Raw genomic sequence first — 13,093 nt, 5'->3', positions numbered from 1 at the left:
CCCAGAGTGCTAGGATTACAGGCGTGAGCCACTGCACCTGGCCCTGATGGCTTTTTAATTCCACATTCACTTATGTTACTAAAGCCTGGCTCTATTCTGTCTCTTTTTTGTTTTCTTTTTCTTTTTTTGCCTGAGACAGGATCTCACCTTGTTGCCCAGGCTAAAGTGCAATGGTGTCATCATAGCTCACTGCAACCTCAAACTCCTGGGCTTAAGTGATCCTCCTTCCTCAGCTCCCAAAGTGCTAGGATTACAGGCTTGAGCCCCTGCCCCTTGCCCTTTTTCTTTTAATAAATATCTTCGCCTTTTCCATGAGCTACTTTGAGTTGTTTTCTGTTACTTACAAAACAGCCTAACTTGGGCTGGGTGCAGTGGCTCATGCCTGTGGTCCTAGCACTTGGGGAGGCTGAGGCGGGAGGATCACTTGAGGCCAGAGTTCAAGACAAAACAGCCTAACTGATAAAATTCTGTTCTTTTCCTTGGAACGACTTCCCTCTCAGAGCCATTTACCCCTGAACCCACCATTTGGCAATTACTGTCAAATTTTAATATACACATACCCACTAACTCAGTGCTTTTTTCACTCCTAGGTGTTTAATTTCCAGAACTAAGAGGACCAGACTGAAAAGATTTCCCTGTAACAACGTGTATAATAGAAAAAAGAGGGGGTACATCATCTATGCTTTCCAGTTGGGAATTGGTTACATAAATTACAAGGAAATATGGTGCAGTTTTTAAGAAGAATGAGCTATCTTTATGCTAACACACAAAGAGCTTGAAGACATGATGTCTTAATAAATAGGATGGTAGAGTAAGCCCATTCATGTAATCAAAACTCTAAACTTCTCTGTGTGTGTAGTTATTTAGGATAAAATCTGTAAAGTCATGCTAGGAAGGTTGGAGTTAGGGATATGGGCAAGTTTCGTTGTGAAGAGGACATTTAAATTTTTACTGTATAGAAAGTGTTTCTATATTTCAGTTTCATAAAGATATATACAGATTTGGGCACCTTTTAAAAAATCAAAATGATTTTGGTAGTGGTTTCAAAATGATTTTGGTGGTGGTTTCAAAATATTCCCACAAATTCTAGAATACTTCTCTATTTAAGAGGTGAAACTCAATTGCCTTCCCCTTGGATGTGGGATGTTCCAGGTTAATTTGTACTTTCCTGTTCCAGACCTATTTTTCTAAGAGGCCATGGTTTCTTAGAGTGGGAAATAATTAGAATGAACACCAGGAGAGTCCATTGCCATTAGATTGGTCATTGTTCCTTGGCTTTTTTCAGTGGGGAAAGCTAGGCGATCAGCTCCTGCATCCCGTGGCTCTACCTGCTTTGTCTTTCAAAACAGGTGAGAGCCATAGGCCTGGATAGCAGGGGTCACCTTGGAAAGCAGCTGCTACTGACCATTGAGACGCCCTCCTGAGGTGAGGCAGCTTTTGATATGCGAACTAACACATTTACATTTTCCTTTAGGGCAAAGCCTTGCTTGACTTCTGAAATCATATCTGTCTCTAAAAATATATGGGGCATTTCTATAAATCAATATTTCTTAGGCTCAACATTCAACCATTGATCTGCTTAACTTAGCTGTTTTCTATTGATTACCTCTTTTATCATCGCAGCTTTTTCATGACTAGTAATTTTTGGTTGTGTGCCAGAATTTAACAAATGTCTTGAGAAGAAACACATTTGTCAATTTGAGGTCCTTCAAGTCTCCGATTTTTGTCACTCCAGTTCCACATGACTGGAAAAATTTATTTACTTCCCTTTCCCTCAACAGGGGCCCTCTGATCCTTGATCCATGTCCCAAATTAGCAAATGATCCCAGGGAAAAAATGGTTCTAAATCAGTTGACTCATTTTAAGTTGTTTTTCCTTCTCTATAAATATTCTGTTTGGTCTTCACTGTTTCCACAGCTCTCTAATGTCTTTGTGACTTTTGTAGTTTATGTTTTGTCCAGTTATTACCAATAAGAAGCATTGGCCTACCATGATCGCCTACAGGGGTTAGCTCACCTTTTCTTAAAAGGCTTTCTGGGGCCTATAGTCTCTGTTGCCACCGCTCACCTCTGTCACTGTAGCACAAAAGCAGCTATAGGCAATATATACATGAATGGGCACGGCTCTGTTCCCATAAAACTTTATTTACCAAAACAGGTGGTCATCCCTGATCTTCTGCATCCTACTAGACATGCAAGTCCTTATATACGTTTTGTGCCTCTCTGGCAATGTTTCTTAAACTATATCCTTCCTGGTACAGATACTGTCCACCAATTAGGCATTTCATAATAAGCAGTCCCAATAGCCAGGTACCATCTGCTTGGTACAATGTGAAAGAGTTAATATTAAGCATTATCTTAACTCACTGCAGTCCAGGAATCATTACTGCAAGATGATAAATTCAGGCCTATATTTCCAGGTATACCTGGATCTATGGAGTAAAGTGTTCAGACTAGCATTAACCCTTTACCTGCAGTAGTGAGTCAATTTACTTAACTGACAGTTTCTCTTATATTTAATAGTTTATAATTATATCAGTCAAGGTTCTTCAAAGAAACAGAACTAATAGGATATTATATCATTCTTCTACATAATATTATACATAATATATATGATACATAGTATATATTTTACATATTTTATATATATATGTTAAGTGATTTATTTTAAGAAATTGGCTTACGTAATTGTGGGGGCTGGCAAGTCCAAAATTCACATGGCAGGCTAGAAACTCAGATAGAAACTGATGCCATAGGCTTGACTCTGAAATCTGTTGGATAGGCTAGTAAGCTAGAAACTCAGGCAGGATTTCTGTTACAACCTTGAGGCAGAATTCCTTCTTCTTGTAAACTTCTGCTTTTGCTCTTAAGGCCTTGAACTAATTGGATTAGGCTCACCCATATTATCGAGGGCAATCTTAAAGTCAACTGATTGTAAATGCTAGTCACATCTACAAAGTATCTTCACAACAATGTCTAGACTCGTGTTTGATCAAATAACTGGGCAACATAGTCTTGTTAAACCAACCATAAAATGTAGCCATCACAATAGTCATGCTTAAAAAATATAGTAACAATAATAGTAATAGTATTTTTTTGAGACAGTGTCTCACTCTGTTGCTCAGGCTAGAGTGCGTGCCTAGCTCACAGCAACCTCAAACTCCTGGGCTCAAGCAATCCTCCTGCCTGAGCCTCCCGAGTAGCTGGGACTACAGGCATGCGCCACTATGCCTGGCTAATTTTTCTATATATTTTAAGTTGTCCAGTTAATTTCTTTCTATTTTTTTTTTAGTAGAGACGGGGTGGGGGGGTGTCTCGCTCTTGCTCAGGGTGGTCTCAAACTCCTGACCTTGAGTGATCCTCCCGCCTCGGCCTTCCAGAGTGCTAGGATTACAGGAGTGAGCCACTGCACCCGGACAATATTATTTCTATCCTATAATTTAATGTTACATTTGTAATCAGTGATTATGTTGTTAACTGTAATTTTCCCTTAAAGAAATTCCAATTGTTCTGCTTTGATGTATGCTAGGGGAGATGATACTATAAATGATACGTTGAAAACTGTTTCTGAATGAATTCATTCCTTTACTTTCATTTTATGAACTTTTATTGAGCATCTCTTATGTATCAGATAATCGAAACAAAAATATACAATGATGGTGAGAGGGTGGTGATGATGATCATATTTGTAATAGTATTTATAAACTTTTACTAAATACTTACTATAGGTCAGGCACTCTTTCAAATGCTTTACCCATATTGTTTTATCTAGTATTGTAGGGGCCAAGGAAAAACTTCCCCTTTAACTTCTGAAGTTTCACTGAGAGGTTCACTGAGAACCATGGACAAGAGGCAGATTCATAGGACAAAGACATGCAAATTTATGTGATCATAGTTTTACATGACACAGGAGCTTCAGGATGAAGACCCAAAGATACAGGGAAAATTGTCTATTTGTATGCTTAGGTGCAACAAAGTGTGAGTAGCCATGTGGAAATATGATTGGACAAAAAGGGTATGATCTAATGCTAATAGACTGAGCGAGAAAACCCAGCAAGGCCTGTCTGTCTAGATTCTTCGTGGCCTCTCTGAGCATGCATTGCTTTCTTCTGGGTCTGGGACAGGACCCTCTCTGGAAAGGGGATCTTATGATCTGTAGTCAAACAAGGTAGGTCAGATAATTTCTTTTTGGCCAGTTTTTACACAGAAAGGTGGAGGGAAAGTTAGAGTAATATTTTTAGGTTTTGTGATTGGCTTTGGGGAATGGGGAGGTTCTGGTTTCTATGACCCGTCCTGAGGAGGAGGGATTCTAGTTTCTATGGCTGGCCTCAGGGGAGAATGGGACTGAGAAGCAGGAGGGCAGGAGAGGCCCAGAGAAAAACTTTTGGTTCTGAAGAGCTAAAAATAGAAATACCATTCGATCCAGCAATAGCACTATTAGGCTTCTACCCAAAAGAACAAAAGACATTCTATAATAAAGACGTCTGCACCCGAATGTTTATGGCAGCACAATTCACTGTTGCAAGGATGTGGAAACAACCCATGTGCCTGTCAATTCATGAGTGGATTAAAATTTGGTATATGTACACAATGGAATATTACTCAATTATAAGAAACGACGGTGATCTAGCACCTCTTATATTTTCCTGGATAGAGCTTGAGCCCATTATCCAAAGTGAGGTATCACAAGATGGGAAGAATAGGCTCCACATGTACTCGCCATCAGATTGGCACTGACTAATCAACACTATGGTGCTCACATGGTAGTAATATATTCCAGGGATTAGGGGGTTGGGGCGGGTAAACTCAAAACTAATGGCCGCGGTGAGCATTGTAGAGGGGAAGGGCATGCCTCCAATCCTCGCTTGGGTGAGGCAAAGACATAAAATGTAACCAAAATGTTTGTACCCTCATAATATCCTGAAATATGTATATACATATATGTATGTATATATATAAATCAGACAAACAAACAAAGAAACTTTTGCTTCTGAAACTGCTTCTTAGAACTTCATTCTGGGGCATTCTTTTCTGAGTCCTAACAGTACCTGAAAGATGAGTCACTGCTCTCAGGATGCTCGTAAGTAGTAGAAAGACAAATGAGAAAGAAGAGAACATAGTACAACCACCATCATGCTGTGGATGAAGGTGAAGTGGTTTCATTTAAAGTTTAAATAGACATTAGCCAGGTGGAGAAGGGGGAAAAGGGTTTTCTAAATAGTTGGGGCAACAAATGCAAAGTCCCAACTTCTTGAAATAACAGGGTATCTTCTGAAGAGGCTAGAAATGAGAACGGTAAGCTAGGCAGGGGTTACTATTCCACAAAGTGACTGTGAAAGTGTTTTTGCTCACTGCGATTGCTGCATTTTCAGACCTCTCATTTGACTTTTGAAAGACATCCAATAAAGACCAGTATGAAATAACTGGTCTAACTCCAGAGTTGTTTTTTATAGTTGACAGTGCTGAGAACTATATATAATCTGGACTTCTTATATTGTATTTTGTGGCTGCTATAACTCTCCAGTAGATAAAGCAGTAGGAGTGTGTGTGTGTGTGTGTGTGTGTGTGTTTTCAAGGTAGGAATGTTGATAAGTTAGGGAAAAGGGAGAATAAACTGGCATTTGGAAGTGCCAATAATCACATGAATAGCCTTTTAGAAAAAAATAGTAACAAATATTTATTGACCACCTACTGAGTGTTGACCACTTTACATAATCTATGTCATTTAATCCATGTAATAATACTAAGGAGTTACTTTCTACTGTGTGTCATCCATTATGAGTAATTTAATTTTACAGATGAAGAAACTCAGGTATGGAGAAGTCTATCAATTAGGGTTCAGTTATGGAAAAAAGAAACAACTCCAGATATTTGAAACACATTGGTATTTAATACAGAGACTTAGATGCTTATAAGGATCTGGAGGAGCTACTGTCAGATTGGTTTTCATTTGTGCCACTGCATCTGTGGTCCAGAGGATAAAGAAGTTACTGCTATTGCTGCCCACAGGCCAGAAAAGTTCATAAAACCACTGTTAATCGTCACAGCTGCCTTATATTACTGAGGCAGGGACTGGCAAGGAAAAGAGACAAAGCTCAAGCAAAAATCCACAACAATAAACATGTCTTTCTTCCACTTTTGAAACATCAGGAAGTGCATCCCACTTGGTGAATCCAGAACACAGGAAGCAAAGGCATCTGGGAAATGTAGTTCTCAGGATTCCAGCCTTGCCTTAGGGAGAGCTGAGAAGGGTATGGAATGAAAGCTCATGTTAGATTTCTATTGTTGCCGCAACAAATTACCACAAATGTGGCCTAAAACAACACCCACATATTATCTCACAGTTCTATAAACCAGAAGTACCAGTGGACTCAGCTGTGAACTCTGCTTATGGTCTTTTTGAAGGTGAAATCAAAGGGTTAGCCAGTCAAGGCTCTGGGGAAGAATCTCCTTCCAGGGTCATTTTCATGTTGTTGGCAGAATTACTTTTCTTCTCATGGTTTCCACGTGGTCCCTTTCATCTGCAAGCCAGGACCCATGGGTTGAGTCCTTCCCATGCTTTGAATCTCTGTGAATTCCCTTTCTGCTGCATCTATCTGACTTGTCTTTTGCCGTTAGGAGTTCATGTGATTACATTGTACTCACCTGGAAAATCCCAGCTAATCCTTCATCTTAAGGTCAGCTGATTATAACTTTATTTGTAAAGGCCATTTGCCATGTAATGTAACTTAACCATAAGAGGAATAGTAGGGGACAAAGATCATGGGGTTCAAATTCTGCCTACCACAATCCTCACTGGAAGAAAACGAGCAAACAAGAAAAATTCCAACACAAAAGGCTAGAAGATTAGCTGAAGATCATTCATGTTCTCAGTTGTATCAATTTTCATAATAATAGTTACTATAGGCTGGGCTCAGTAGCTCACGTCTGTAATCCTAGCACTCTGGGAGGCTGAGGTGGGAGGATTGCTTGAGCTCAGGAGTTCGAGGCCAGCCTGAGCAAGAGCAAAGACCCTGTCTCTACTAAAAATAGAAATAAATTCGCTCGACAACTAAAAATATATAGAAAAAATTAGCCAGGCATGGTAGTGCATGCCTGTAGTCCCAGCTACTTGGGAGGCTGAGACAATGAGGATCGCTTGAGCCCCCATGAGTTTGAGGTTGCTGTGAGCTAGGCTGACGCTACGGCACTCACTCTAGCCCAGGCAACACAGTGAGACTCTGTATCAAAAAAAAAAAATTGTTTTACATTTTTGCCAATTATTTCCTTAATGTCTGAGATAAGACATTCTCTTGTCTGCTTCTGTATTCAATCTGTCCTAATCTCTCATGTCAATTTTCTAAAAGCTTCTGGAAAATTCCATTGAATTCTCCTGCCTGAAAGAATGAAAAAAAGCAAATAGTATCTTCATATTATTATTAAAATTGTACTGACATTTAAGATCTTGAAATCCCTGGACCACATTTGGGGAACCTGCTGGTTTAGAGGACGCTATTCTGTTAATGGCTTAACCGTCTAGATTGGCTTTGTCTCGTTTTTCTGGTAGCCAGAAGTGACTAGGCCAAGGCAGGCAGCTCTGCCCTCTGTGACAAAGCGGGCTTTATCGATCTAGTTGACGGTTAGATTTCCGGCACTTCCCTCACAGAGGGTACGCCATGATGACCTATTGGGTGAACACATGATAACCACCAAGAAAGAGGGAGATTCTCTAGCAGCAGGCTGCAGAAATCCGAAGCAACCTAGGGTGGCAGGCATCTGGGACAATTTAAGGAACTCAAGGAAAAGACAACAGTATGAGGGCCACTCTCCTAAGTCACAAAATGTAAGAGGTAGTAAAAAAAAACTCATCATGATAAATACTTTAATATAATATTGAAAAATTCAAATCGGTAAGGTACAGATTATGGGGGGGTTTGTTTTTGTAAATACATTTTATTAGTAATAATTTTTGAAAAACTATCCAAATTTTTGCATGAGTCACTCAAAAAAAAAAAAAAAAGGGACTAGTCAGGCGCTCCAACCCGTTACTGAGGTGGGGGAGGGGAAGTAAGGGGATGAGAGGAGGTGCCCCAGGGGCTGCCGGGAAGAACCGCTCTTGGAGGCGAAGAGCAGGCGGCCCTCAGCTGACTTCTACTTCCGCCAGCTGCATTTCTCCCCGCCCACTCCCTACGGTCGTGTCTGATTGGCTGGGCTTCCGCACGCTCGCGCTGCCATTGGCTCGGGGTCCGCCGGGGTGGGCGGTGGGAGACTTACCTCAGCCGGTCCTGGCCGGACTACCATTGTGCGCGGCGGTTGCCGTTCGGATCGCTTGCGGGCAGAGGAGCTGCGGGCGCGGCGCCACTGTAGGTACGTGGGGGCCGGCCGAGCGGCGGTTTTGCGGGTTCCGCGCGCTTCTCCGAGGTACAGCTGCGGAGTCCTGCGAGTACTGGGCGGGCGGGGGGCGGTGGCGGCGGGGCTGACTGACTGACTGAAAGGCGTCCGCAGGGGCGCTGGGGCTCGGACCTGCCGGGAAGACGCCGCGAGGGGCGGAAGGTCGCTGCTACACCGCTTTCCGAGCGGAGTGCTGGCGAAGTGGGAGCCGTTTGCGGCCCCCGGTTGAGGCGGCACCGGGCTGGGGCTGCGGAGGGAAGTGGCTTCAGTGTTGGTCCCCCCCCACCCCTTGACTAGTGAGTCAAAGAAAGCTAAGTCCTGGCCCGGAGTGCTTTTACAGTTAACGGATGAAATTTTATTCTGACCTCCGACTTCAGTATCCCGTTGCCAAATTTCCGTGAGTTGTTTTAGTCATCTTTATCTGAAGAACCCAATGCCAGAACTGAATCTTGCCAAGTGGCCTTGATATACGTTGTAATGAAGTAGGCACCAGACCTGCCGCGGTAATACAGAGGTCTGATTGAAGCGCTGAAATGCGGTATGCACCTCAGCTGAGTTTTCCGGCGTGGGCATGCTGTGATTTAATGACTCCTTTAATACAGAAGCTCATCGTTAACATCTTTTAAAAAAAAAAATCAAACTGTTTCCTTCATGTGGACCCTCCCCCGCCTACTTTCTCCAATTTTAGCAAGTTCAAGAATGTGTCTAAACGTCTTGTCTAAAGAGAACAAGGGGAAAAAAAAAAAAAAAGAATGTATCTAAACGGAGGCAATAATTATTTTGCTTTCTCTGTTAAAACTCTGCTGCATTTAGAAAACTGACTGTTGACCGGGCGCGGTGGCTCACGCTTGTAATCCTGGCACTTGGGAGGCCGAAGCGGGTGGATCGTTTGAGCTGAGGAGTTCGAGACCAGCCTGAGCAAGAGCGAGACCCCATCTCTACTAAAAATAGAAAGAAATTATATGGACAACTAAAAACATATAGAAAAAATTAGCCGGGCATGGTGGTGCATGCCTGTAGTCCCAGCTACTCGGGAGGCTGAGGCAGGAGGATCGCTTGAGCCCAGGAGTTTGAGGTTGCTGTGAGCTAGGCTGACGCCACGGCACTCACTCTAGCCTGGGCAACAGTGAGACTCTGTCTCAAAAAAAACAAAAAAAACAAACCTGTTGAAGATGAACTTTGTGGTTATAAGGCAATTATACTGAATAGTCCACAGTAGAAAAATTATGTTAGATCCACTTAGGCTGTTGTCTGGATTGGGGCTTAATACTATTTTCATTGTGATTTTTGTCGTATTTACTTATAGCCAGTAAATGACATTCGGCATAACTATTTGAAAAACAAATGGGGAAGAACATTCAAGATAAAAGATAATTTATATCACAGGAAAGTTATTGAAAAATGAAGCATCTGAATGAAGTACTAACTACACTGAATTCAGCTTTTGTGAAGTATGCTTTTCTTTTTTCTTCTTAGCTTATTTATCCCTGTTTGTTTGTGTTTTTTTTTAGAAGTGTTGACTCTGATCTTAATCAAATTAATCTACTTCACTCTGAGTCTTACCTGCAGATATGTACAGGATGCATCCTAAGATTGACTTCTGCCTCAACAGAAATGCATGAGCCAGTATCTTATTGGAAAGGATTTGCATTTTTTTTTTTTTTTTTTTTTTTTTTTTTTTTTTTTGAGACAGAGTCTCACTCTGTTGCCCAGGCTAGAGTGAGTGCCGTGGCGTCAGCCTAGCTCACAGCAACCTCAAACTCCTGAGCTCAAGCGATCCTCCTGTCTCAGCCTCCCTAGTAGCTGGGACTACAGGCATGCGCCACCATGCCCGGCTAATTTTTTCTATATATATTTTTAGCTGTCCATATAATTTCTTTCTATTTTTTTTAGTAGAGGTGGGGTCTCGCTCTTGCTCAGGCTGGTCTCGAACTCCTGAGCTCAAACGATCCGCCCACCTCGGCCTCCCAGAGTGCTAGGATTACAGGCGTGAGCCACTGCGCCAGGCCTTTGCATGTTTTAAGAACTGGTGTATCTAGGTACATCTTGAATTTTCTGCTATTCTTCCTTCCTTATCAACTCTACTTCATTCATCTCAGCCTTCAATTCCATTGTATTTCCTTGCTACTTAATATCTTGCAGTCTGGTATGAACCTATTGCATGATACCTGCATCTTTGCCTGTGCATATTTCATAGTTTTCTTATAGTGGGTGTGTACAGATGTGTTTCATTTGATGTAACCGAATTTTAAGTAATATTTTGGATAGTTGTTAAAAATAAAAACTTTTTAACTTTTTTTTTTTTTTTTTTGAGACAGAGTCTCACTTTGTTGCCCAGGCTAGAGTGAGTGCTGTGGCGTCAGCCTAGCTCACAGCAACCTCAAACTCCTGAGCTCAAGGGATCCTCCTGTCTCAGCCTCCCGAGTAGTTGGGACTACAGGCATGTACCACCATGCCTGGCTAATTTTTTCTATGTATATTTTTAGCTGTCCATATAATTTCTTTCTGTTTTTAGTAGAGACGGGGTCTCGCTCTGGCTCAGGCTGGTCTCGAACTCCTGAGCTCAAACGATCCGCCCACCTCGGCTTTCCAGAGTGCTAGGATTACAGGCGTGAGCCACCGTGCCTGGCCTAGCTCTCATTAAGTTGAATGAGATAGTACAAAATACAAAGAACTATATTCTTCTATCTTATCCTGTCTCCTATTCCTAATCTTTTAGATACTTATTCTTAAACCTGACTTTTAAAGTACATTATATTAAACTTGGCTAACGTTTTATCGTTCATCTTTACCAATTTGAGTAGGACAGATTGTAGTCAGGTAATATCTAGAGAGAAATAACTGACTTTCTGGACGGAGAGGAGATAATGAGATATAATAAGAGTTTTTGAACTCCTGATTAAGCTCATAGGAGTATATTTATATAGGTATTAGTAAATTTAGTCATTAATTATATAGAGGCATTATATGTATCTACTAAATGTGGTAATTTCCCTTAGCATACCACTGAATGGCTACTGTGTATTGTGTTGCTGATATGAAGTAGCTTATGGGATGGCTATGACAAAAGCTGGTGAGGCCTGTTTCTGATACTCTTTATATTAAAGAGACAATAACCCTGAGTGGCTTTCCAGTACTCTTTTGTTGCCTGGGCCAGGGTGCAGTGGCATCATCATAGCTCACTGCAGCCTCCATCTCCTGGGCTCAAGTGATCCTTGAACCTCAGCCTCCAAGTAGCTGGGACTAAAGGCATGCACCACCATGCCTGCCTAATTTTTAAAATTTTTTTATAGAGGCTGGGTCTCAGGCTGTTGCCTAGGCTGATCTTGGACTCCTGGCCTCAAGTGGTCCTCCCATCTTGGCCTCATAAAGTAGTGAGCCACCATACAGCATTTCTTAAAACTTCTATATGAAAGGCTTTCACTGAGGATATAAAGTAAGATGCATCTCTGTCCTCAAATTTCATGACTTGAAATGTACATTTGTAATGGGAAATTCAGATAAGGAAGTAGTTCTCTTGGTGGAAGGCTTTATTGAATAGGTGATCTTTAAACTTGATCTTGAAGGAGTATAGAATGGGGGAAAATGTTGATACATGATAGTTCCCGTCAATTTGAAAAAAGTTAAGGTTAGGTTTATAGGAATGTTAGATTTGATAGCACCAGGGAAAACAAAATATTGTTATAGGTAATGCAGTCATGATGCTCTGGCTGTCTAGAGAATATTTACTTATAACAACTTAAGTATTGATTTAATTGAAAATATGAGCTTTAAAAAGTACGCGAACTAAATAGTCATCTGTAATTATGGAAAAGTGATATATATGGATAAAATTTGTAACTCTAGAAATACTAGTGGGGAAATAAAAATATTGATATTTAAGAAATGCTAAATTAGTTTAAAAGTGATTGCCATTAAGTATTAAGGAGCGCTGGCAAGCAATTGTTTTTTATTTTATATTGCTTCATTATATAATGTTACATTGATAAAAATTTAAAGAGTAAGGGCAAAATTCTTTTGGCACTCAGGTGATGATGATGATGAGGGTCCCTGGACCATACTTGGGATTAGTTCATGCTCATAATGAGATTAACTGTCACCTGTCCCAAGCTGGTCACTAATAAGAGTGTTTGTTATTTTGTTAACTACGACATACCTGTTACGACAGCGATGCTTCTTTACAATACCGTATCTGATTTGTGCTTGTGATATGAGATTTCTTTGAGTCGTAAGACGCTGGGTTCAAATCCTGCCTCTGAACTGTATAAGTTTGAATGAGAATATATTAAGTTTTTACTTCTTAAAAAAAGAGTAAAGAGAAGAATTGCCATTTATTTAGTGTTTATAACGTATTAAGATACTGTCTTCTCAAGAAGCATTACTGGAGATACAGACATTTCATAATGGGGAGACCCAATCTACCAGGAATAGAGGGGGAAAAAACAACTCAATCAGAATGGACCCATAGCTTCAAACTATATAAGGAAAAAAAAGACAATGACTAAATTAAAGGAAACAGACAATTCCATAATCATAGTATTCCACTTCTGTTTTAATAGCTGGAAGATTAGGAAAGCACAATTAAGAATTTAACCTCATTGATATAAGTACACATGAACCTTTTACCAAAATTGACCATGCAGTTAGCCTAAACAAGTATCGCAAGATTGAACTCAATCAGAGGTTATTCTCTGATCACAGTGAAATCAAGCCAGTGTTCAACA

At 40.8% G+C, this 13,093-nt stretch overlaps 1 protein-coding gene and 1 long non-coding RNA gene across 3 annotated transcripts in view; one reads left to right on the top strand and one right to left on the bottom strand.

The window, feature by feature from the left end:
• Nucleotides 1–5,841: 5,841 nt before the first annotated feature.
• The window catches only part of LOC138394310 (uncharacterized), a 70,162-nt gene continuing 62,910 nt past the window's right edge, over nt 5,842–13,093 (bottom strand). For both annotated transcript variants that reach the window (XR_011235302.1, XR_011235303.1), the window contains exons 3-5: nt 12,526–12,629; nt 8,253–8,864; nt 5,842–6,241 (exon numbers count right to left, since the gene is read on the bottom strand). This is a non-coding gene — a long non-coding RNA (uncharacterized lncRNA). The remainder of the gene's footprint in view (nt 6,242–8,252; nt 8,865–12,525; nt 12,630–13,093) is intronic.
• The window catches only part of ATF7IP2 (activating transcription factor 7 interacting protein 2), a 43,273-nt gene continuing 38,484 nt past the window's right edge, over nt 8,305–13,093 (top strand). Inside the window, exon 1 of the mRNA XM_069486137.1 lies at nt 8,305–8,345. The gene's annotated coding sequence lies outside the window, so the exon portion shown is untranslated. The remainder of the gene's footprint in view (nt 8,346–13,093) is intronic.

This window comes from Eulemur rufifrons, chromosome 14, assembly GCF_041146395.1.
Source record: "Eulemur rufifrons isolate Redbay chromosome 14, OSU_ERuf_1, whole genome shotgun sequence".
NCBI lineage: Eukaryota > Metazoa > Chordata > Mammalia > Primates > Lemuridae > Eulemur > Eulemur rufifrons.
This window is presented reverse-complemented; position numbering and strand designations above follow the sequence as displayed.